Here is a 24989-nt window from a genome sequence, read left to right as displayed (position 1 = left end):
AAAATAGCTGCACTTGCAGCAGCAGCCCTAGGATGTCAATTACAACAGGCGGAGATCCTGTCCACTATACTAACGAGGACTGGAACAGCACTGGGCCCGGCCATGCCCCTGGTGTAGTTACGCTGTTCTGATGCCATTACTTTTAATCGCTCAAGGTTGGACAAAAAGGCATCACTTGTCAAATTACGCCCCTACGTTCTCCGGCAATCTGCATTTGAAAAGGAACGTTACCTACGGGCCTGAATGTGAAAGCCTGCTTTTGCCTACGCTCTGAAGTAGCTCGTCAAAGTCGCCGGTATCTGTGGTGTAGCGGTTATCAAGTTTGCCTCACACGTGAAAGGTCCCTGGCCTGAAATCAGGCAGAAACACAATTGTTGTTATTTTAAGATGACATTTACACTCAAGCTGTGTCAGTGGGTTGACTAAGTTCTTACACATGCTTGCTCCGTAAAACAACCTGAAATCACAGAATGGCACACATAGAGACTACCTTCCAAACCGTCTTAAGTACAAAAACAAAAGGTTAGGGGACTCTTGGCATCGTACGCAAGACAGAGGTGGTGTAATGCCGAAACCCGGGATCGAACCAGGGACCTTTAGATCTTCAGTCTAACGCTCTCCCAACTGAGCTATTTCGGCACAACAACCGATGACTTCTTCTGGCCATCATTTGCAAATGCAAGCCTCCTCAACCAAGCCAAAGACATATTGCGGGAAATTTCAACTGTCCGGGACAAAGGCAAAAAGACTCTCCCCGTCGGGGAATCGAACCCCGGTCTTCCGCGTGACAGGCGGAGATACTGTCCACTATACTAACGAGGACTGGAAAAGCACTGCTCGTTTGCAGTCACGCCAGAGTAGTCGCTGGACAAAGGCTGTGTGCCTTTGACTGAGCGGACCATTACTGGCTAAAGTTGCAATGGTCGTCGTTCAATTTCAGTTTTGAGTACCTGTTGAGGAGTTCCTTTCCTGCAATTGCATGCCCTCTTCTTGGTGCACGCGATATGGCAAACAGCATGTGCAAATTGGTCAAAGAAATCGAAAAGGGCAAGCAGCAAGTGCAAATTGGTCAAAGAAATCGAAAAGGGTTATGCGAGACTACAGAAGAAAGTTAAGAACCAATTTCTAAACAGCCTCAGTTTGGACAAAGCCACCACATACTATTAATCGAAATAGAGACTTTCTCCCATGAAAAATAGCTGCACTTGCAGCAGCAGCCCTAGGATGTCAATTACAACAGGCGGAGATACTGTCCACTATACTAACGAGGACTGGAACACCACTGGCCCCGGCCATGCCCCTGGTGTAGTTACGCCGTTCTGATGCCATTACTTTTACTCGCTCAAGGTTGGACAAAAATGAATCAATTGTCAAATTACGCTCCTACGTTCTCCGTCAATCTGCATTTGAAAAGGAACGTTACCTACGGGCCTGAATGTGAAAACCTGCTTTTGCCTGTTAGATCTTTTGCAGTCACTCCAGAGTAGTCGCCGAAAAAAGGCTGTGTCTTTGACAGAGCGGACGATTACTGGCTAAAGTTGCAATGGTCGTTATTCCATTTCAGTTTTGAGTATCTGTTGACTACAATTGCGCGCCCTCTTCTTGTTGGACGCGATATGGCAAACAGCATGTGCAAATTGGTCAAAGAAATCAAAAAGGGTTTTGCGAGACTACAGAAGATTGTTAAGAACCAATTTCTAAACAGCCTTTGTTTCTCCCATGAAAAACAGCTGCACTGAAGCAGCACCCCTAGGATGTCAATTACCACAGCTTCAATCCCCTCTCCACGCTACACTGGCTTAGCATTGGACCGATCAGCCTCCACATATGAGCATGGTCCCCATTAAGCTGAGAAAGTACCTATTTTGCACTAGGATTTTGGAAAGCCCCTTAGAGTCGACCTTGCACGATAATGTGTCGCTTTGTGGTTAGATGCTACCCTCTGAAAGTAATACCCTACGTGGCTAAATTCTGTAGTGTAGTGGATATCACCTTGGCCTAACATGCATAAATGTCCCTCGTTCGAAATCAGGCAGAAACCCTTTTGCTATCCATTATCATGTGCACAGTCAGTCTGGGTGGATTGCCTTGTAAAAGGGGTTGTCTCAGCTCTAACAATTAGAAAGGCAACACTTTTGGTTTTAGTACTACAAAGTTCGATAAAGATCCTTTCATCCCAAAACCCCTGAGGAGTAAACTTCCACGACCGTGGTATTCTTGTTGCTGGGAAGCTACGCTCTGAAGTAGCTCGTCAAAGTCGCTGATTTCTGTGGTGTAGCGGTTATCAAGTTCGCCTCACACGTGAAAGGTCCCTGGCCTGAAACCAGGCAGAAACACAATTGTTGTTATTTTAAGATGACATTCACACTCAAGCTGTGTCAGTGGGTTGACTAAGTTCTTACACATGCTTGCAATGGTCGTCGTTCAATTTCAGTTTTGAGTTACCTGTTGAGGAGTTCCTTTCCTGCAATTGCATGCCCTCTTCTTGGTGCACGCAATATGGTAAACAGCATGTGCAAATTGGTCAAAGAAATCGAAAAGGGTTATGCGAGACTACAGAAGAAAGTTAAGAACCAATTTCTAAACAGCCTCAGTTTGGACAAAGCCACCACATACTATTAATCGAAATAGAGACTTTCTCCAATGAAAAATAGCTGCACTTGCAGCAGCAGCCCTAGGATGTCAATTACAACAGGCGGAGATCCTGTCCACTATACTAACGAGGACTGGAACAGCACTGGGCCCGGCCATGCCCCTGGTGTAGTTACGCTGTTCTGATGCCATTACTTTTAATCGCTCAAGGTTGGACAAAAAGGCATCACTTGTCAAATTACGCCCCTACGTTCTCCGGCAATCTGCATTTGAAAAGGAACGTTACCTACGGGCCTGAATGTGAAAGCCTGCTTTTGCCTACGCTCTGAAGTAGCTCGTCAAAGTCGCCGGTATCTGTGGTGTAGCGGTTATTAAGTTTGCCTAACACGTGAAAGGTCCCTGGCCTGAAATCAGGCAGAAACACAATTGTTGTTATTTTAAGATGACATTTACACTCAAGCTGTGTCAGTGGGTTGACTAAGTTCTTACACATGCTTGCTCCGTAAAACAACCTGAAATCACAGAATGGCACACATAGAGACTACCTTCCGAACCGTCTTAAGTACAAAAACAAAAGTTTAGGGGCCTCTTGGCATCGTAAGCCGAACAGAGGTGGTGTAATGCCGAAACACGGGATCGAACCAGGGACCTTCAGATCTTCAGTCTAACGCTCTCCCAACTGAGCTATTTCGGCACAACAACCGATGACTTCTTCTGGCCATCATTTGCAAATGCAAGCCTCCTCAACCAAGCCAAAGACGTATTGCGGGAAATTTCAACTGTCCGGGACAAAGGCAAAAAGACTCTTCCCGTCGGGGAATCGAACCCCGGTCTTCCGCGTGACAGGCGGAGATACTGTCCACTATACTAACGAGGACTGGAAAAGCACTGCTCGTTTGCAGTCACGCCAGAGTAGTCGCTGGACAAAGGCTGTGTGCCTTTGACTGAGCGGACCATTACTGGCTAAAGTTGCAATGGTCGTCGTTCAATTTCAGTTTTGAGTACCTTTTGAGGAGTTCCTTTCCTGCAATTGCATGCCCTCTTCTTGGTGCACGCGATATGGCAAACAGCATGTGCAAATTGGGCAAAGAAATCGAAAAGGGCAAGCAGCAAGTGCAAATTGGTCAAAGAAATCGAAAAGGGTTATGCGAGACTACAGAAGAAAGTTAAGAACCAATTTCTAAACAGCCTCGGTTTGGACAAAGCCACCACATACTATTAATCGAAATAGAGACTTTCTCCCATGAAAAATAGCTGCACTTGCAGCAGCAGCCCTAGGATGTCAATTACAAAAGGCGGAGATACTGTCCACTATACTAACGAGGACTGGAACAGCACTGCCCCCGGCCATGCCCCTGTTGTAGTTACGCCGTTCTGATGCCATTACTTTTACTCGCTCAAGGTTGGACAAAAATGAATCAATTGTCAAATTACGCTCCTACGTTCTCCGTCAATCTGCATTTGAAAAGGAACGTTACCTACGGGCCTGAATGTGAAAACCTGCTTTTGCCTGTTAGATCTTTTGCAGTCACTCCAGAGTAGTCGCCGAAAAAAGGCTGTGTCTTTGACAGAGCGGACGATTACTGGCTAAAGTTGCAATGGTCGTTATTCCATTTCAGTTTTGAGTATCTGTTGACTACAATTGCGCGCCCTCTTCTTGTTGGACGCGATATGGCAAACAGCATGTGCAAATTGGTCAAAGAAATCAAAAAGGGTTTTGCGAGACTACAGAAGATTGTTAAGAACCAATTTCTAAACAGCCTTTGTTTCTCCCATGAAAAACAGCTGCACTGAAGAAGCAGCCCTAGGATGTCAATTACCACAGCTTCAATCCCCTCTCCACGCTACACTGGCTTAGCATTGGACCGATCAGCCTCCACATATGAGCATGGTCCCCATTAAGCTGAGAAAGTACCTATTGTGCACTAGGATTTTGGAAAGCCCCTTAGAGTCGACCTTGCACGATAATGTGTCGCTTTGTGGTTAGATGCTACCCTCTGAAAGTAATGCCCTACGTGGCTAAATTCTGTAGTGTAGTGGATATCACCTTGGCCTAACATGCATAAAGGTCCCTCGTTCGAAATCAGGCAGAAACCCTTTTGCTATCCATTATCATGTGCACAGTCAGTCTGGGTGGATTGCCTTGTAAAAGGGGTTGTCTCAGCTCTAACAATTAGAAAGGCAACACTTTTGGTTTTAGTACTACAAAGTTAGCTATATATAGCTGAGCTATTTCGGCACAACAACCGATGATTTCTTCTGGCCATCATTTGCAAATGCAAGCCTCCTCAACCAAGCCAAAGACGTATTGCGGGAAATTTCAACTGTCCGGGACAAAGGCAAAAAGACTCTTCCCGTCAGGGAATCGAACCCCGGTCTTCCACGTGACAGGCGGAGATACTGTCCACTATACTAACGAGGACTGGAAAAGCACTGCTCGTTTGCAGTCTCGCCGGAGTAGTCGCTGTACAAAGGCTGTGTGCCTTTGACTGAGCGGACCATTACTGGCTAAAGTTGCAATTGTCGTCGTTCAATTTCAGTTTTGAGTACCTGTTGAGGAGTTCCTTTCCTGCAATTGCATGCCCTCTTCTTGGTGCACGCGATATGGCAAACAGCATGTGCAAATTGGTCAAAGAAATCGAAAAGGGCAAGCAGCAAGTGCAAATTGGTCAAAGAAATCGAAAAGGGTTATGCGAGATTACAGAAGAAAGTTAAGAACCAATTTCTAAACAGCCTCAGCTTGGACAAAGCCACAACATACTATTAATTGAAATAGAGACTTTCTCCCATGAAAAATAGCTGCACTTGCAGCAGCAGCCCTAGGATGTCCATTACAACAGGCGGAGATACTGTCCACTATACTAATGAGGACTGGAACAGCACTGCCCCCGGCCATGCCCCTGGTGTAATTACGCCGTTCTGATGCCATTACTTTTAATCGCTCAAGGTTGGACAAAAAAGCATCACTTGTCAAATTACGCCCCTACGTTCTCCGGCAATCTGCATTTGAAAAGGAACGTTACCTACGGGCCTGAATATGAAAGCCTGCTTTTGCCTGTTAGATCTTTTGCAGTCACTCCAGATTAGTCGCCAAAAAAAGGCTGTGTCTTTAACAGAGCGGACAATTACTGGCTAAAGTTGCAATGGTCGTTATTCAATTTCAGTTTTGAGTATCTGTTGACTACAATTGCGCGCCCTCTTCTTGTTGGACGCGATATGGCAAACAGCATGTGCAAATTGGTCAAAGAAATCAAAAAGGGTTTTGCGAGACTACAGAAGATTGTTAAGAACCAATTTCTAAACAGCCTTTGTTTCTCCCATGAAAAACAGCTGCACTGAAGCAGCAGCCCTAGGATGTCAATTACCACAGCTTCAATCCCCTCTCCACGCTACACTGGCTTAGCATTGGACCGATCAGCCTCCACATATGAGCATGGTCCCCATTAAGCTGACAAAGTACCTATTGTGCACTAGGATTTTGGAAAGCCCCTTAGAGTCGACCTTGCACGATAATGTGTCGCTTTGTGGTTAGATGCTACCCTCTGAAAGTAATACCCTACGTGGCTAAATTCTGTAGTGTAGTGGATATCACCTTGGCCTAACATGCATAAAGGTCCCTCGTTCGAAATCAGGCAGAAACCCTTTTGCTAACCATTATCATGTGCACAGTCAGTCTGGGTGGATTGCCTTGTAAAAGGGGTTGTCTCAGCTCTAACAATTAGAAAGGCAACACTTTTAGTTTTAGTACTACAAAGTTCGATAAAGATCCTTTCATCCTAAAACCCCTGAGGAGTTAACTTCCACGACCGTGTTATTCTTCTTGCTGGGAAGCTACGCTCTGAAGTAGCTCGTCAAAGTCGCCGATTTCTGTGGTGTAGCGGTTATCAAGTTCGCCTCACAGGTGAAAGGTCCCTGGCCTGAAACCAGGCAGAAACACAATTGTTGTTATTTTAAGATGACATTCACACTCAAGCTGTGTCAGTGGGTTGACTAAGTTCTTACACATGCTTGCAATGGTCGTCGTTCAATTTCAGTTTTGAGTTACCTGTTGAGGAGTTCCTTTCCTGCAATTGCATGCCCTCTTCTTGGTGCACGCGATATGGCAAACAGCATGTGCAAATTGGTCAAAGAAATTGAAAAGGGTTATGCGAGACTACAGAAGAAAGTTAAGAACCAATTTGTAAACAGCCTCAGTTTGGACAAAGCCACCACATACTATTAATCGAAATAGAGACTTTCTCCAATGAAAAATAGCTGCACTTGCAGAAGCAGCCCTAGGATGTCAATTACAACAGGCGGAGATCCTGTCCACTATACTAACGAGGACTGGAACAGCACTGGCCCCGGCCATGCCCCTGGTGTAGTTACGCCGTTCTGATGCCATTAGTTTTACTCGCACAAGGTTGGATAAAAATGCATCACTTGTCAAATTACGCCCCTACGTTCTCCGGCAATCTGCAATTGAAAAGGAACGTTACCTACGGGCCTGATAGTGAAAGCCTGCTTTTGCCTACGCTCTGAAGTAGCCCGTCAAAGTCGCCGATTTCTGTGGTGTAGCGGTTATCAAGTTCGCCTCACACGTGAAAGGTCCCTAGCCTGAAATCAGGCAGAAACACAATTGTTGTTATTTTAAGATGACATTCACACTCAAGCTGTGTCAGTGGGTTGACTAAGTTCTTACACATGCTTGCTCCGTAAAACAACCTGAAATCACAGAATGGCACACATAGAGACTACCTTCCGAACCGTCTTAAGTACAAAAACAAAAGTTTAGGGGCCTCTTGGCATCGTAAGCCGGACAGAGGTGGTGTAATGCCGAAACCCGGGATCGAACCAGGGACCTTCAGATCTTCAGTCTAACGCTCTCCCAACTGAGCTATTTCGGCACAACAACCGATGACTTCTTCTGGCCATCATTTGCAAATGCAAGCCTCCTCAACCAAGCCAAAGACGTATTGCGGGAAATTTCAACTGTCCGGGACAAAGGCAAAAAGACTCTTCCCGTCGGGGAATCGAACCCCGGTCTTCCACGTGACAGGCGGAGATACTGTCCACTATACTAACGAGGACTGGAAAAGCACTGCTCGTTTGCAGTCTCGCCAGAGTAGTCGCTGTACAAAGGCTGTGTGCCTTTGACTGAGCGGACCATTACTGGCTAAAGTTGCAATTGTCGTCGTTCAATTTCAGTTTTGAGTACCTGTTGAGGAGTTCCTTTCCTGCAATTGCATGCCCTCTTCTTGGTGCACGCGATATGGCAAACAGCATGTGCAAATTGGTCAAAGAAATCGAAAAGGGCAAGCAGCAAGTGCAAATTGGTCAAAGAAATCGAAAAGGGTTATGCGAGACTACAGAAGAAAGTTAAGAACCAATTTCTAAACAGCCTCAGTTTGGACAAAGCCACCACATACTATTAATCGAAATAGAGACTTTCTCCCATGAAAAATAGCTGCACTTGCAGCAGCAGCCCTAGGATGTCAATTACAACAGGCGGAGATACTGTCCACTATACTAACGAGGACTGGAACACCACTGGCCCCGGCCATGCCCCTGGTGTAGTTACGCCGTTCTGATGCCATTACTTTTACTCGCTCAAGGTTGGACAAAAATGAATCAATTGTCAAATTACGCTCCTACGTTCTCCGTCAATCTGCATTTGAAAAGGAACGTTACCTACGGGCCTGAATGTGAAAACCTGCTTTTGCCTGTTAGATCTTTTGCAGTCACTCCAGAGTAGTCGCCGAAAAAAGGCTGTGTCTTTGACAGAGCGGACGATTACTGGCTAAAGTTGCAATGGTCGTTATTCCATTTCAGTTTTGAGTATCTGTTGACTACAATTGCGCGCCCTCTTCTTGTTGGACGCGATATGGCAAACAGCATGTGCAAATTGGTCAAAGAAATCAAAAAGGGTTTTGCGAGACTACAGAAGATTGTTAAGAACCAATTTCTAAACAGCCTTTGTTTCTCCCATGAAAAACAGCTGCACTGAAGCAGCACCCCTAGGATGTCAATTACCACAGCTTCAATCCCCTCTCCACGCTACACTGGCTTAGCATTGGACCGATCAGCCTCCACATATGAGCATGGTCCCCATTAAGCTGAGAAAGTACCTATTTTGCACTAGGATTTTGGAAAGCCCCTTAGAGTCGACCTTGCACGATAATGTGTCGCTTTGTGGTTAGATGCTACCCTCTGAAAGTAATACCCTACGTGGCTAAATTCTGTAGTGTAGTGGATATCACCTTGGCCTAACATGCATAAATGTCCCTCGTTCGAAATCAGGCAGAAACCCTTTTGCTATCCATTATCATGTGCACAGTCAGTCTGGGTGGATTGCCTTGTAAAAGGGGTTGTCTCAGCTCTAACAATTAGAAAGGCAACACTTTTGGTTTTAGTACTACAAAGTTCGATAAAGATCCTTTCATCCCAAAACCCCTGAGGAGTAAACTTCCACGACCGTGGTATTCTTGTTGCTGGGAAGCTACGCTCTGAAGTAGCTCGTCAAAGTCGCTGATTTCTGTGGTGTAGCGGTTATCAAGTTCGCCTCACACGTGAAAGGTCCCTGGCCTGAAACCAGGCAGAAACACAATTGTTGTTATTTTAAGATGACATTCACACTCAAGCTGTGTCAGTGGGTTGACTAAGTTCTTACACATGCTTGCAATGGTCGTCGTTCAATTTCAGTTTTGAGTTACCTGTTGAGGAGTTCCTTTCCTGCAATTGCATGCCCTCTTCTTGGTGCACGCAATATGGTAAACAGCATGTGCAAATTGGTCAAAGAAATCGAAAAGGGTTATGCGAGACTACAGAAGAAAGTTAAGAACCAATTTCTAAACAGCCTCAGTTTGGACAAAGCCACCACATACTATTAATCGAAATAGAGACTTTCTCCAATGAAAAATAGCTGCACTTGCAGCAGCAGCCCTAGGATGTCAATTACAACAGGCGGAGATCCTGTCCACTATACTAACGAGGACTGGAACAGCACTGGGCCCGGCCATGCCCCTGGTGTAGTTACGCTGTTCTGATGCCATTACTTTTAATCGCTCAAGGTTGGACAAAAAGGCATCACTTGTCAAATTACGCCCCTACGTTCTCCGGCAATCTGCATTTGAAAAGGAACGTTACCTACGGGCCTGAATGTGAAAGCCTGCTTTTGCCTACGCTCTGAAGTAGCTCGTCAAAGTCGCCGGTATCTGTGGTGTAGCGGTTATTAAGTTTGCCTAACACGTGAAAGGTCCCTGGCCTGAAATCAGGCAGAAACACAATTGTTGTTATTTTAAGATGACATTTACACTCAAGCTGTGTCAGTGGGTTGACTAAGTTCTTACACATGCTTGCTCCGTAAAACAACCTGAAATCACAGAATGGCACACATAGAGACTACCTTCCGAACCGTCTTAAGTACAAAAACAAAAGTTTAGGGGCCTCTTGGCATCGTAAGCCGAACAGAGGTGGTGTAATGCCGAAACACGGGATCGAACCAGGGACCTTCAGATCTTCAGTCTAACGCTCTCCCAACTGAGCTATTTCGGCACAACAACCGATGACTTCTTCTGGCCATCATTTGCAAATGCAAGCCTCCTCAACCAAGCCAAAGACGTATTGCGGGAAATTTCAACTGTCCGGGACAAAGGCAAAAAGACTCTTCCCGTCGGGGAATCGAACCCCGGTCTTCCGCGTGACAGGCGGAGATACTGTCCACTATACTAACGAGGACTGGAAAAGCACTGCTCGTTTGCAGTCACGCCAGAGTAGTCGCTGGACAAAGGCTGTGTGCCTTTGACTGAGCGGACCATTACTGGCTAAAGTTGCAATGGTCGTCGTTCAATTTCAGTTTTGAGTACCTTTTGAGGAGTTCCTTTCCTGCAATTGCATGCCCTCTTCTTGGTGCACGCGATATGGCAAACAGCATGTGCAAATTGGGCAAAGAAATCGAAAAGGGCAAGCAGCAAGTGCAAATTGGTCAAAGAAATCGAAAAGGGTTATGCGAGACTACAGAAGAAAGTTAAGAACCAATTTCTAAACAGCCTCGGTTTGGACAAAGCCACCACATACTATTAATCGAAATAGAGACTTTCTCCCATGAAAAATAGCTGCACTTGCAGCAGCAGCCCTAGGATGTCAATTACAAAAGGCGGAGATACTGTCCACTATACTAACGAGGACTGGAACAGCACTGCCCCCGGCCATGCCCCTGTTGTAGTTACGCCGTTCTGATGCCATTACTTTTACTCGCTCAAGGTTGGACAAAAATGAATCAATTGTCAAATTACGCTCCTACGTTCTCCGTCAATCTGCATTTGAAAAGGAACGTTACCTACGGGCCTGAATGTGAAAACCTGCTTTTGCCTGTTAGATCTTTTGCAGTCACTCCAGAGTAGTCGCCGAAAAAAGGCTGTGTCTTTGACAGAGCGGACGATTACTGGCTAAAGTTGCAATGGTCGTTATTCCATTTCAGTTTTGAGTATCTGTTGACTACAATTGCGCGCCCTCTTCTTGTTGGACGCGATATGGCAAACAGCATGTGCAAATTGGTCAAAGAAATCAAAAAGGGTTTTGCGAGACTACAGAAGATTGTTAAGAACCAATTTCTAAACAGCCTTTGTTTCTCCCATGAAAAACAGCTGCACTGAAGAAGCAGCCCTAGGATGTCAATTACCACAGCTTCAATCCCCTCTCCACGCTACACTGGCTTAGCATTGGACCGATCAGCCTCCACATATGAGCATGGTCCCCATTAAGCTGAGAAAGTACCTATTGTGCACTAGGATTTTGGAAAGCCCCTTAGAGTCGACCTTGCACGATAATGTGTCGCTTTGTGGTTAGATGCTACCCTCTGAAAGTAATGCCCTACGTGGCTAAATTCTGTAGTGTAGTGGATATCACCTTGGCCTAACATGCATAAAGGTCCCTCGTTCGAAATCAGGCAGAAACCCTTTTGCTATCCATTATCATGTGCACAGTCAGTCTGGGTGGATTGCCTTGTAAAAGGGGTTGTCTCAGCTCTAACAATTAGAAAGGCAACACTTTTGGTTTTAGTACTACAAAGTTAGCTATATATAGCTGAGCTATTTCGGCACAACAACCGATGATTTCTTCTGGCCATCATTTGCAAATGCAAGCCTCCTCAACCAAGCCAAAGACGTATTGCGGGAAATTTCAACTGTCCGGGACAAAGGCAAAAAGACTCTTCCCGTCAGGGAATCGAACCCCGGTCTTCCACGTGACAGGCGGAGATACTGTCCACTATACTAACGAGGACTGGAAAAGCACTGCTCGTTTGCAGTCTCGCCGGAGTAGTCGCTGTACAAAGGCTGTGTGCCTTTGACTGAGCGGACCATTACTGGCTAAAGTTGCAATTGTCGTCGTTCAATTTCAGTTTTGAGTACCTGTTGAGGAGTTCCTTTCCTGCAATTGCATGCCCTCTTCTTGGTGCACGCGATATGGCAAACAGCATGTGCAAATTGGTCAAAGAAATCGAAAAGGGCAAGCAGCAAGTGCAAATTGGTCAAAGAAATCGAAAAGGGTTATGCGAGATTACAGAAGAAAGTTAAGAACCAATTTCTAAACAGCCTCAGCTTGGACAAAGCCACAACATACTATTAATTGAAATAGAGACTTTCTCCCATGAAAAATAGCTGCACTTGCAGCAGCAGCCCTAGGATGTCCATTACAACAGGCGGAGATACTGTCCACTATACTAATGAGGACTGGAACAGCACTGCCCCCGGCCATGCCCCTGGTGTAATTACGCCGTTCTGATGCCATTACTTTTAATCGCTCAAGGTTGGACAAAAAAGCATCACTTGTCAAATTACGCCCCTACGTTCTCCGGCAATCTGCATTTGAAAAGGAACGTTACCTACGGGCCTGAATATGAAAGCCTGCTTTTGCCTGTTAGATCTTTTGCAGTCACTCCAGATTAGTCGCCAAAAAAAGGCTGTGTCTTTAACAGAGCGGACAATTACTGGCTAAAGTTGCAATGGTCGTTATTCAATTTCAGTTTTGAGTATCTGTTGACTACAATTGCGCGCCCTCTTCTTGTTGGACGCGATATGGCAAACAGCATGTGCAAATTGGTCAAAGAAATCAAAAAGGGTTTTGCGAGACTACAGAAGATTGTTAAGAACCAATTTCTAAACAGCCTTTGTTTCTCCCATGAAAAACAGCTGCACTGAAGCAGCAGCCCTAGGATGTCAATTACCACAGCTTCAATCCCCTCTCCACGCTACACTGGCTTAGCATTGGACCGATCAGCCTCCACATATGAGCATGGTCCCCATTAAGCTGACAAAGTACCTATTGTGCACTAGGATTTTGGAAAGCCCCTTAGAGTCGACCTTGCACGATAATGTGTCGCTTTGTGGTTAGATGCTACCCTCTGAAAGTAATACCCTACGTGGCTAAATTCTGTAGTGTAGTGGATATCACCTTGGCCTAACATGCATAAAGGTCCCTCGTTCGAAATCAGGCAGAAACCCTTTTGCTAACCATTATCATGTGCACAGTCAGTCTGGGTGGATTGCCTTGTAAAAGGGGTTGTCTCAGCTCTAACAATTAGAAAGGCAACACTTTTAGTTTTAGTACTACAAAGTTCGATAAAGATCCTTTCATCCTAAAACCCCTGAGGAGTTAACTTCCACGACCGTGTTATTCTTCTTGCTGGGAAGCTACGCTCTGAAGTAGCTCGTCAAAGTCGCCGATTTCTGTGGTGTAGCGGTTATCAAGTTCGCCTCACAGGTGAAAGGTCCCTGGCCTGAAACCAGGCAGAAACACAATTGTTGTTATTTTAAGATGACATTCACACTCAAGCTGTGTCAGTGGGTTGACTAAGTTCTTACACATGCTTGCAATGGTCGTCGTTCAATTTCAGTTTTGAGTTACCTGTTGAGGAGTTCCTTTCCTGCAATTGCATGCCCTCTTCTTGGTGCACGCGATATGGCAAACAGCATGTGCAAATTGGTCAAAGAAATTGAAAAGGGTTATGCGAGACTACAGAAGAAAGTTAAGAACCAATTTGTAAACAGCCTCAGTTTGGACAAAGCCACCACATACTATTAATCGAAATAGAGACTTTCTCCAATGAAAAATAGCTGCACTTGCAGAAGCAGCCCTAGGATGTCAATTACAACAGGCGGAGATCCTGTCCACTATACTAACGAGGACTGGAACAGCACTGGCCCCGGCCATGCCCCTGGTGTAGTTACGCCGTTCTGATGCCATTAGTTTTACTCGCACAAGGTTGGATAAAAATGCATCACTTGTCAAATTACGCCCCTACGTTCTCCGGCAATCTGCAATTGAAAAGGAACGTTACCTACGGGCCTGATAGTGAAAGCCTGCTTTTGCCTACGCTCTGAAGTAGCCCGTCAAAGTCGCCGATTTCTGTGGTGTAGCGGTTATCAAGTTCGCCTCACACGTGAAAGGTCCCTAGCCTGAAATCAGGCAGAAACACAATTGTTGTTATTTTAAGATGACATTCACACTCAAGCTGTGTCAGTGGGTTGACTAAGTTCTTACACATGCTTGCTCCGTAAAACAACCTGAAATCACAGAATGGCACACATAGAGACTACCTTCCGAACCGTCTTAAGTACAAAAACAAAAGTTTAGGGGCCTCTTGGCATCGTAAGCCGGACAGAGGTGGTGTAATGCCGAAACCCGGGATCGAACCAGGGACCTTCAGATCTTCAGTCTAACGCTCTCCCAACTGAGCTATTTCGGCACAACAACCGATGACTTCTTCTGGCCATCATTTGCAAATGCAAGCCTCCTCAACCAAGCCAAAGACGTATTGCGGGAAATTTCAACTGTCCGGGACAAAGGCAAAAAGACTCTTCCCGTCGGGGAATCGAACCCCGGTCTTCCACGTGACAGGCGGAGATACTGTCCACTATACTAACGAGGACTGGAAAAGCACTGCTCGTTTGCAGTCTCGCCAGAGTAGTCGCTGTACAAAGGCTGTGTGCCTTTGACTGAGCGGACCATTACTGGCTAAAGTTGCAATTGTCGTCGTTCAATTTCAGTTTTGAGTACCTGTTGAGGAGTTCCTTTCCTGCAATTGCATGCCCTCTTCTTGGTGCACGCGATATGGCAAACAGCATGTGCAAATTGGTCAAAGAAATCGAAAAGGGCAAGCAGCAAGTGCAAATTGGTCAAAGAAATCGAAAAGGGTTATGCGAGACTACAGAAGAAAGTTAAGAACCAATTTCTAAATAGCCTCACTTTGGACAAAGCCACCACATACTATTAATCGAAATAGAGACTTTCTCCCATGAAAAATAGCTGCACTTGCAGCAGCAGCCCTAGGATGTCAATTACAACAGGCGGAGATACTGTCCACTATACTAACGAGGACTGGAACAGCACTGCCCCCGGCTATGCCCCTGGTGTAGTTACGCCGTTCTGATGCCATTACTTTTACTCGCTCAAGGTTGGACAAAAATGAATCAATTGTCAATTTACGCTCCTACGTTCTCCGTCAATCTGCATTTGAAAAGGAACGTTACCTACGGGCCTGAATGTGAAAACCTGCTTTTGCCTGTTAGATCTTTTGCAGTCACTCCTGAGTAGTCGCCGCAAAAAGGCTGTGTCTTTGACAGAGCGGACGATTACTGGCTAAAGTTGCAATGGTCGTTATTCAATTTCAGTTTTGAGTATCTGTTGACTACAATTGCGCGCCCTCTTCTTGTTGGACGCGATATGGCAAACAGCATGTGCAAATTGGTCAAAGAAATCAAAAAGGGTTTTGCGAGACTACAGAAGATTGTTAAGAACCAATTTCTAAACAGCCTTTGTTTCTCCCATGAAAAACAGCTGCACTGAAGAAGCAGCCCTAGGATGTCAATTACCACAGCTTCAATCCCCTCTCCACGCTACACTGGCTTAGCATTGGACCGATCAGCCTCCACATATGAGCATGGTCCCCATTAAGCTGAGAAAGTACCTATTGTGCACTAGGATTTTGGAAAGCCCCTTAGAGTCGACCTTGCACGATAATGTGTCGCTTTGTGGTTAGATGCTACCCTCTGAAAGTAATACCCTACGTGGCTAAATTCTGTAGTGCAGTGGATATCACCTTGGCCTAACATGCATAAAGATCCCTCGTTCGAAATTAGGCAGAAACCCTTTTGCTATCCATTATCATGTGCACAGTCAGTCTGGGTGGATTGCCTTGTAAAAGGGGTTGTCTCAGCTCTAACAATTAGAAAGGCAACACTTTTGGTTTTAGTACTACAAAGTTCGATAAAGATCCTTTCATCCCAAAACCCCTGAAGAGTAAACTTCCACGACCGTGGTATTCTTCTTGCTGGGAAGCTCACTCTGAAGTAGCTCGTCAAAGTCGCCGATTTCTGTGGTGTAGCGGTTATCAAGTTCGCCTCACACGTGAAAGGTCCCTGGCCTGAAACCAGGCAGAAACACAATTGTTGTTATTTTAAGATGACATTCACACTCAAGCTGTGTTAGTGGGTTAACTAAGTTCTTACACATGCTTGCAATGGTCGTCGTTCAATTTCAGTTTTGAGTTACCTGTTGAGGAGTTCCTTTCCTGCAATTGCATGCCCTCTTCTTAATGCACGCGATATGGCAAACAGCATGTGCAAATTGGTCAAAGAAATCGAAAAGGGTTATGCGAGACTACAGAAGAAAGTTAAGAACCAATTTCTAAACAGCCTCAGTTTGGACAAAGCCACCACATACTATTAATCGAAATAGAGACTTTCTCCAATGAAAAATAGCTGCACTTGCAGCAGCAGCCCTAGGATGTCAATTACAACAGGCGGAGATCCTGTCCACTATACTAACGAGGACTGGAACAGCACTGGGCCCGGCCATGCCCCTGGTGTAGTTACGCTGTTCTGATGCCATTACTTTTAATCGCTCAAGGTTGGACAAAAAGGCATCACTTGTCAAATTACGCCCCTACGTTCTCCGGCAATCTGCATTTGAAAAGGAACGTTACCTACGGGCCTGAATGTGAAAGCCTGCTTTTGCCTACGCTCTGAAGTAGCTCGTCAAAGTCGCCGGTATCTGTGGTGTAGCGGTTATCAAGTTTGCCTCACACGTGAAAGGTCCCTGGCCTGAAATCAGGCAGAAACACAATTGTTGTTATTTTAAGATGACATTTACACTCAAGCTGTGTCAGTGGGTTGACTAAGTTCTTACACATGCTTGCTCCGTAAAACAACCTGAAATCACAGAATGGCACACATAGAGACTACCTTCCAAACCGTCTTAAGTACAAAAACAAAAGGTTAGGGGACTCTTGGCATCGTACGCAAGACAGAGGTGGTGTAATGCCGAAACCCGGGATCGAACCAGGGACCTTTAGATCTTCAGTCTAACGCTCTCCCAACTGAGCTATTTCGGCACAACAACCGATGACTTCTTCTGGCCATCATTTGCAAATGCAAGCCTCCTCAACCAAGCCAAAGACATATTGCGGGAAATTTCAACTGTCCGGGACAAAGGCAAAAAGACTCTCCCCGTCGGGGAATCGAACCCCGGTCTTCCGCGTGACAGGCGGAGATACTGTCCACTATACTAACGAGGACTGGAAAAGCACTGCTCGTTTGCAGTCACGCCAGAGTAGTCGCTGGACAAAGGCTGTGTGCCTTTGACTGAGCGGACCATTACTGGCTAAAGTTGCAATGGTCGTCGTTCAATTTCAGTTTTGAGTACCTGTTGAGGAGTTCCTTTCCTGCAATTGCATGCCCTCTTCTTGGTGCACGCGATATGGCAAACAGCATGTGCAAATTGGTCAAAGAAATCGAAAAGGGCAAGCAGCAAGTGCAAATTGGTCAAAGAAATCGAAAAGGGTTATGCGAGACTACAGAAGAAAGTTAAGAACCAATTTCTAAACAGCCTCAGTTTGGACAAAGCCACCACATACTATTAATCGAAATAGAGACTTTCTCCCATGAAAAATAGCTGCACTTGCAGCAGCAGCCCTAGGATGTCAATTACAACAGGCGGAGATACTGTCCACTATACTAACGAGGACTGGAACACCACTGGCCCCGGCCATGCCCCTGGTGTAGTTACGCCGTTCTGATGCCATTACTTTTACTCGCTCAAGGTTGGACAAAAATGAATCAATTGTCAAATTACGCTCCTACGTTCTCCGTCAATCTGCATTTGAAAAGGAACGTTACCTACGGGCCTGAATGTGAAAACCTGCTTTTGCCTGTTAGATCTTTTGCAGTCACTCCAGAGTAGTCGCCGAAAAAAGGCTGTGTCTTTGACAGAGCGGACGATTACTGGCTAAAGTTGCAATGGTCGTTATTCCATTTCAGTTTTGAGTATCTGTTGACTACAATTGCGCGCCCTCTTCTTGTTGGACGCGATATGGCAAACAGCATGTGCAAATTGGTCAAAGAAATCAAAAAGGGTTTTGCGAGACTACAGAAGATTGTTAAGAACCAATTTCTAAACAGCCTTTGTTTCTCCCATGAAAAACAGCTGCACTGAAGCAGCACCCCTAGGATGTCAATTACCACAGCTTCAATCCCCTCTCCACGCTACACTGGCTTAGCATTGGACCGATCAGCCTCCACATATGAGCATGGTCCCCATTAAGCTGAGAAAGTACCTATTTTGCACTAGGATTTTGGAAAGCCCCTTAGAGTCGACCTTGCACGATAATGTGTCGCTTTGTGGTTAGATGCTACCCTCTGAAAGTAATACCCTACGTGGCTAAATTCTGTAGTGTAGTGGATATCACCTTGGCCTAACATGCATAAATGTCCCTCGTTCGAAATCAGGCAGAAACCCTTTTGCTATCCATTATCATGTGCACAGTCAGTCTGGGTGGATTGCCTTGTAAAAGGGGTTGTCTCAGCTCTAACAATTAGAAAGGCAACACTTTTGGTTTTAGTACTACAAAGTTCGATAAAGATCCTTTCATCCCAAAACCCCTGAGGAGTAAACTTCCACGACCGTGGTATTCTTGTTGCTGGGAAGCTACGCTCTGAAGTAGCTCGTCAAAGTCGCTGATTTCTGTGGTGTAGCGGTTATCAAGTTCGCCTCACACGTGAAAGGTCCCTGGCCTGAAACCAGGCAGAAACACAATTGTTGTTATTTTAAGATGACATTCACACTCAAGCTGTGTCAGTGGGTTGACTAAGTTCTTACACATGCTTGCAATGGTCGTCGTTCAATTTCAGTTTTGAGTTACCTGTTGAGGAGTTCCTTTCCTGCAATTGCATGCCCTCTTCTTGGTGCACGCAATATGGTAAACAGCATGTGCAAATTGGTCAAAGAAATCGAAAAGGGTTATGCGAGACTACAGAAGAAAGTTAAGAACCAATTTCTAAACAGCCTCAGTTTGGACAAAGCCACCACATACTATTAATCGAAATAGAGACTTTCTCCAATGAAAAATAGCTGCACTTGCAGCAGCAGCCCTAGGATGTCAATTACAACAGGCGGAGATCCTGTCCACTATACTAACGAGGACTGGAACAGCACTGGCCCCGGCCATGCCCCTGGTGTAGTTACGCCGTTCTGATGCCATTAGTTTTACTCGCACAAGGTTGGATAAAAATGCATCACTTGTCAAATTACGCCCCTACGTTCTCCGGCAATCTGCAATTGAAAAGGAACGTTACCTACGGGCCTGATAGTGAAAGCCTGCTTTTGCCTACGCTCTGAAGTAGCCCGTCAAAGTCGCCGGTATCTGTGGTGTAGCGGTTATCAAGTTCGCCTCACACGTGAAAGGTCCCTAGCCTGAAATCAGGCAGAAACACAATTGTTGTTATTTTAAGATGACATTCACACTCAAGCTGTGTCAGTGGGTTGACTAAGTTCTTACACATGCTTGCTCCGTAAAACAACCTGAAATCACAGAATGGCACACATAGAGACTACCTTCCGAACCGTCTTAAGTACAAAAACAAAAGTTTAGGGGCCTCTTGGCATCGTAAGCCGGACAGAGGTGGTGTAATGCCGAAACACGGGATCGAACCAGGGACCTTCAGATCTTCAGTCTAACGCTCTCCCAACTGAGCTATTTCGGCACAACAACCGATGACTTCTTCTGGCCATCATTTGCAAATGCAAGCCTCCTCAACCAAGCCAAAGACGTATTGCGGGAAATTTCAACTGTCCGGGACAAAGGCAAAAAGACTCTTCCCGTCGGGGAATCGAACCCCGGTCTTCCGCGTGACAGGCGGAGATACTGTCCACTATACTAACGAGGACTGGAAAAGCACTGCTCGTTTGCAGTCACGCCAGAGTAGTCGCTGGACAAAGGCTGTGTGCCTTTGACTGAGCGGACCATTACTGGCTAAAGTTGCAATGGTCGTCGTTCAATTTCAGTTTTGAGTACCTGTTGAGGAGTTCCTTTCCTGCAATTGCATGCCCTCTTCTTGGTGCACGCGATATGGCAAACAGCATGTGCAAATTGGGCAAAGAAATCGAAAAGGGCAAGCAGCAAGTGCAAATTGGTCAAAGAAATCGAAAAGGGTTATGCGAGACTACAGAAGAAAGTTAAGAACCAATTTCTAAACAGCCTCGGTTTGGACAAAGCCACCACATACTATTAATCGAAATAGAGACTTTCTCCCGTGAAAAATAGCTGCACTTGCAGCAGCAGCCCTAGGATGTCAATTACAAAAGGCGGAGATACTGTCCACTATACTAACGAGGACTGGAACAGCACTGCCCCCGGCCATGCCCCTGTTGTAGTTACGCCGTTCTGATGCCATTACTTTTACTCGCTCAAGGTTGGACAAAAATGAATCAATTGTCAAATTACGCTCCTACGTTCTCCGTCAATCTGCATTTGAAAAGGAACGTTACCTACGGGCCTGAATGTGAAAACCTGCTTTTGCCTGTTAGATCTTTTGCAGTCACTCCAGAGTAGTCGCCGAAAAAAGGCTGTGTCTTTGACAGAGCGGACGATTACTGGCTAAAGTTGCAATGGTCGTTATTCCATTTCAGTTTTGAGTATCTGTTGACTACAATTGCGCGCCCTCTTCTTGTTGGACGCGATATGGCAAACAGCATGTGCAAATTGGTCAAAGAAATCAAAAAGGGTTTTGCGAGACTACAGAAGATTGTTAAGAACCAATTTCTAAACAGCCTTTGTTTCTCCCATGAAAAACAGCTGCACTGAAGAAGCAGCCCTAGGATGTCAATTACCACAGCTTCAATCCCCTCTCCACGCTACACTGGCTTAGCATTGGACCGATCAGCCTCCACATATGAGCATGGTCCCCATTAAGCTGAGAAAGTACCTATTGTGCACTAGGATTTTGGAAAGCCCCTTAGAGTCGACCTTGCACGATAATGTGTCGCTTTGTGGTTAGATGCTACCCTCTGAAAGTAATGCCCTACGTGGCTAAATTCTGTAGTGTAGTGGATATCACCTTGGCCTAACATGCATAAAGGTCCCTCGTTCGAAATCAGGCAGAAACCCTTTTGCTATCCATTATCATGTGCACAGTCAGTCTGGGTGGATTGCCTTGTAAAAGGGGTTGTCTCAGCTCTAACAATTAGAAAGGCAACACTTTTGGTTTTAGTACTACAAAGTTAGCTATATATAGCTGAGCTATTTCGGCACAACAACCGATGACTTCTTCTGGCCATCATTTGCAAATGCAAGCCTCCTCAACCAAGCCAAAGACGTATTGCGGGAAATTTCAACTGTCCGGGACAAAGGCAAAAAGACTCTTCCCGTCAGGGAATCGAACCCCGGTCTTCCACGTGACAGGCGGAGATACTGTCCACTATACTAACGAGGACTGGAAAAGCACTGCTCGTTTGCAGTCTCGCCGGAGTAGTCGCTGTACAAAGGCTGTGTGCCTTTGACTGAGCGGACCATTACTGGCTAAAGTTGCAATTGTCGTCGTTCAATTTCAGTTTTGAGTACCTGTTGAGGAGTTCCTTTCCTGCAATTGCATGCCCTCTTCTTGGTGCACGCGATATGGCAAACAGCATGTGCAAATTGGTCAAAGAAATCGAAAAGGGCAAGTAGCAAGTGCAAATTGGTCAAAGAAATCGAAAAGGGTTATGCGAGATTACAGAAGAAAGTTAAGAACCAATTTCTAAACAGCCTCAGCTTGGACAAAGCCACAACATACTATTAATTGAAATAGAGACTTTCTCCCATGAAAAATAGCTGCACTTGCAGCAGCAGCCCTAGGATGTCCATTACAACAGGCGGAGATACTGTCCACTATACTAATGAGGACTGGAACAGCACTGCCCCCGGCCATGCCCCTGGTGTAATTACGCCGTTCTGATGCCATTACTTTTAATCGCTCAAGGTTGGACAAAAAAGCATCACTTGTCAAATTACGCCCCTACGTTCTCCGGCAATCTGCATTTGAAAAGGAACGTTACCTACGGGCCTGAATATGAAAGCCTGCTTTTGCCTGTTAGATCTTTTGCAGTCACTCCAGATTAGTCGCCAAAAAAAGGCTGTGTCTTTAACAGAGCGGACAATTACTGGCTAAAGTTGCAATGGTCGTTATTCAATTTCAGTTTTGAGTATCTGTTGACTACAATTGCGCGCCCTCTTCTTGTTGGACGCGATATGGCAAACAGCATGTGCAAATTGGTCAAAGAAATCAAAAAGGGTTTTGCGAGACTACAGAAGATTGTTAAGAACCAATTTCTAAACAGCCTTTGTTTCTCCCATGAAAAACAGCTGCACTGAAGCAGCAGCCCTAGGATGTCAATTACCACAGCTTCAATCCCCTCTCCACGCTACACTGGCTTAGCATTGGACCGATCAGCCTCCACATATGAGCATGGTCCCCATTAAGCTGACAAAGTACCTATTGTGCACTAGGATTTTGGAAAGCCCCTTAGAGTCGACCTTGCACGATAATGTGTCGCTTTGTGGTTAGATGCTACCCTCTGAAAGTAATACCCTACGTGGCTAAATTCTGTAGTGTAGTGGATATCACCTTGGCCTAACATGCATAAAGGTCCCTCGTTCGAAATCAGGCAGAAACCCTTTTGCTAACCATTATCATGTGCACAGTCAGTCTGGGTGGATTGCCTTGTAAAAGGGGTTGTCTCAGCTCTAACAATTAGAAAGGCAACACTTTTAGTTTTAGTACTACAAAGTTCGATAAAGATCCTTTCATCCCAAAACCCCTGAGGAGTTAACTTCCACGACCGTGTTATTCTTCTTGCTGGGAAGCTACGCTCTGAAGTAGCTCGTCAAAGTCGCCGATTTCTGTGGTGTAGCGGTTATCAAGTTCGCCTCACAGGTGAAAGGTCCCTGGCCTGAAACCAGGCAGAAACACAATTGTTGTTATTTTAAGATGACATTCACACTCAAGCTGTGTCAGTGGGTTGACTAAGTTCTTACACATGCTTGCAATGGTCGTCGTTCAATTTCAGTTTTGAGTTACCTGTTGAGGAGTTCCTTTCCTGCAATTGCATGCCCTCTTCTTGGTGCACGCGATATGGCAAACAGCATGTGCAAATTGGTCAAAGAAATTGAAAAGGGTTATGCGAGACTACAGAAGAAAGTTAAGAACCAATTTGTAAACAGCCTCAGTTTGGACAAAGCCACCACATACTATTAATCGAAATAGAGACTTTCTCCAATGAAAAATAGCTGCACTTGCAGAAGCAGCCCTAGGATGTCAATTACAACAGGCGGAGATCCTGTCCACTATACTAACGAGGACTGGAACAGCACTGGCCCCGGCCATGCCCCTGGTGTAGTTACGCCGTTCTGATGCCATTAGTTTTACTCGCACAAGGTTGGATAAAAATGCATCACTTGTCAAATTACGCCCCTACGTTCTCCGGCAATCTGCAATTGAAAAGGAACGTTACCTACGGGCCTGATAGTGAAAGCCTGCTTTTGCCTACGCTCTGAAGTAGCCCGTCAAAGTCGCCGGTATCTGTGGTGTAGCGGTTATCAAGTTCGCCTCACACGTGAAAGGTCCCTAGCCTGAAATCAGGCAGAAACACAATTGTTGTTATTTTAAGATGACATTCACACTCAAGCTGTGTCAGTGGGTTGACTAAGTTCTTACACATGCTTGCTCCGTAAAACAACCTGAAATCACAGAATGGCACACATAGAGACTACCTTCCGAACCGTCTTAAGTACAAAAACAAAAGTTTAGGGGCCTCTTGGCATCGTAAGCCGAACAGAGGTGGTGTAATGCCGAAACACGGGATCGAACCAGGGACCTTCAGATCTTCAGTCTAACGCTCTCCCAACTGAGCTATTTCGGCACAACAACCGATGACTTCTTCTGGCCATCATTTGCAAATGCAAGCCTCCTCAACCAAGCCAAAGACGTATTGCGGGAAATTTCAACTGTCCGGGACAAAGGCAAAAAGACTCTTCCCGTCGGGGAATCGAACCCCGGTCTTCCGCGTGACAGGCGGAGATACTGTCCACTATACTAACGAGGACTGGAAAAGCACTGCTCGTTTGCAGTCACGCCAGAGTAGTCGCTGGACAAAGGCTGTGTGCCTTTGACTGAGCGGACCATTACTGGCTAAAGTTGCAATGGTCGTCGTTCAATTTCAGTTTTGAGTACCTTTTGAGGAGTTCCTTTCCTGCAATTGCATGCCCTCTTCTTGGTGCACGCGATATGGCAAACAGCATGTGCAAATTGGGCAAAGAAATCGAAAAGGGCAAGCAGCAAGTGCAAATTGGTCAAAGAAATCGAAAAGGGTTATGCGAGACTACAGAAGAAAGTTAAGAACCAATTTCTAAACAGCCTCGGTTTGGACAAAGCCACCACATACTATTAATCGAAATAGAGACTTTCTCCCATGAAAAATAGCTGCACTTGCAGCAGCAGCCCTAGGATGTCAATTACAAAAGGCGGAGATACTGTCCACTATACTAACGAGGACTGGAACAGCACTGCCCCCGGCCATGCCCCTGTTGTAGTTACGCCGTTCTGATGCCATTACTTTTACTCGCTCAAGGTTGGACAAAAATGAATCAATTGTCAAATTACGCTCCTACGTTCTCCGTCAATCTGCATTTGAAAAGGAACGTTACCTACGGGCCTGAATGTGAAAACCTGCTTTTGCCTGTTAGATCTTTTGCAGTCACTCCAGAGTAGTCGCCGAAAAAAGGCTGTGTCTTTGACAGAGCGGACGATTACTGGCTAAAGTTGCAATGGTCGTTATTCCATTTCAGTTTTGAGTATCTGTTGACTACAATTGCGCGCCCTCTTCTTGTTGGACGCGATATGGCAAACAGCATGTGCAAATTGGTCAAAGAAATCAAAAAGGGTTTTGCGAGACTACAGAAGATTGTTAAGAACCAATTTCTAAACAGCCTTTGTTTCTCCCATGAAAAACAGCTGCACTGAAGAAGCAGCCCTAGGATGTCAATTACCACAGCTTCAATCCCCTCTCCACGCTACACTGGCTTAGCATTGGACCGATCAGCCTCCACA

The 24989-nt window shown here is 45.6% G+C and overlaps 6 non-coding genes across 6 annotated transcripts; all 6 read right to left on the bottom strand.

The window, feature by feature from the left end:
• Nucleotides 1-566: 566 nt before the first annotated feature.
• trnaf-gaa (transfer RNA phenylalanine (anticodon GAA)) lies at nt 567-639 on the bottom strand. Its single transcript has one exon. It is a non-coding gene; the product is annotated as a tRNA-Phe (tRNA).
• A 111-nt stretch (nt 640-750) lies between these two features.
• trnad-guc (transfer RNA aspartic acid (anticodon GUC)) lies at nt 751-822 on the bottom strand. The gene has a single exon. It is a non-coding gene; the product is annotated as a tRNA-Asp (tRNA).
• A 6583-nt stretch (nt 823-7405) lies between these two features.
• trnaf-gaa (transfer RNA phenylalanine (anticodon GAA)) lies at nt 7406-7478 on the bottom strand. Its single transcript has one exon. It is a non-coding gene; the product is annotated as a tRNA-Phe (tRNA).
• A 6766-nt stretch (nt 7479-14244) lies between these two features.
• Nucleotides 14245-14317, bottom strand: trnaf-gaa (transfer RNA phenylalanine (anticodon GAA)). Its single transcript has one exon. It is a non-coding gene; the product is annotated as a tRNA-Phe (tRNA).
• Nucleotides 14318-16890: 2573 nt separating this feature from the next.
• On the bottom strand, nt 16891-16963 carry trnaf-gaa (transfer RNA phenylalanine (anticodon GAA)). Its single transcript has one exon. It is a non-coding gene; the product is annotated as a tRNA-Phe (tRNA).
• Nucleotides 16964-17074: 111 nt separating this feature from the next.
• trnad-guc (transfer RNA aspartic acid (anticodon GUC)) lies at nt 17075-17146 on the bottom strand. The gene has a single exon. It is a non-coding gene; the product is annotated as a tRNA-Asp (tRNA).
• Between the last annotated feature and the right edge of the window lie 7843 nt (nt 17147-24989).

This window comes from Channa argus, unplaced genomic scaffold (genome assembly GCF_033026475.1).
Source record: "Channa argus isolate prfri unplaced genomic scaffold, Channa argus male v1.0 Contig119, whole genome shotgun sequence".
Lineage (NCBI taxonomy): Eukaryota > Metazoa > Chordata > Actinopteri > Anabantiformes > Channidae > Channa > Channa argus.
The sequence above is the reverse complement of the archived record's forward strand: the minus strand, read 5'-3'. Positions and strand labels throughout refer to the sequence as shown.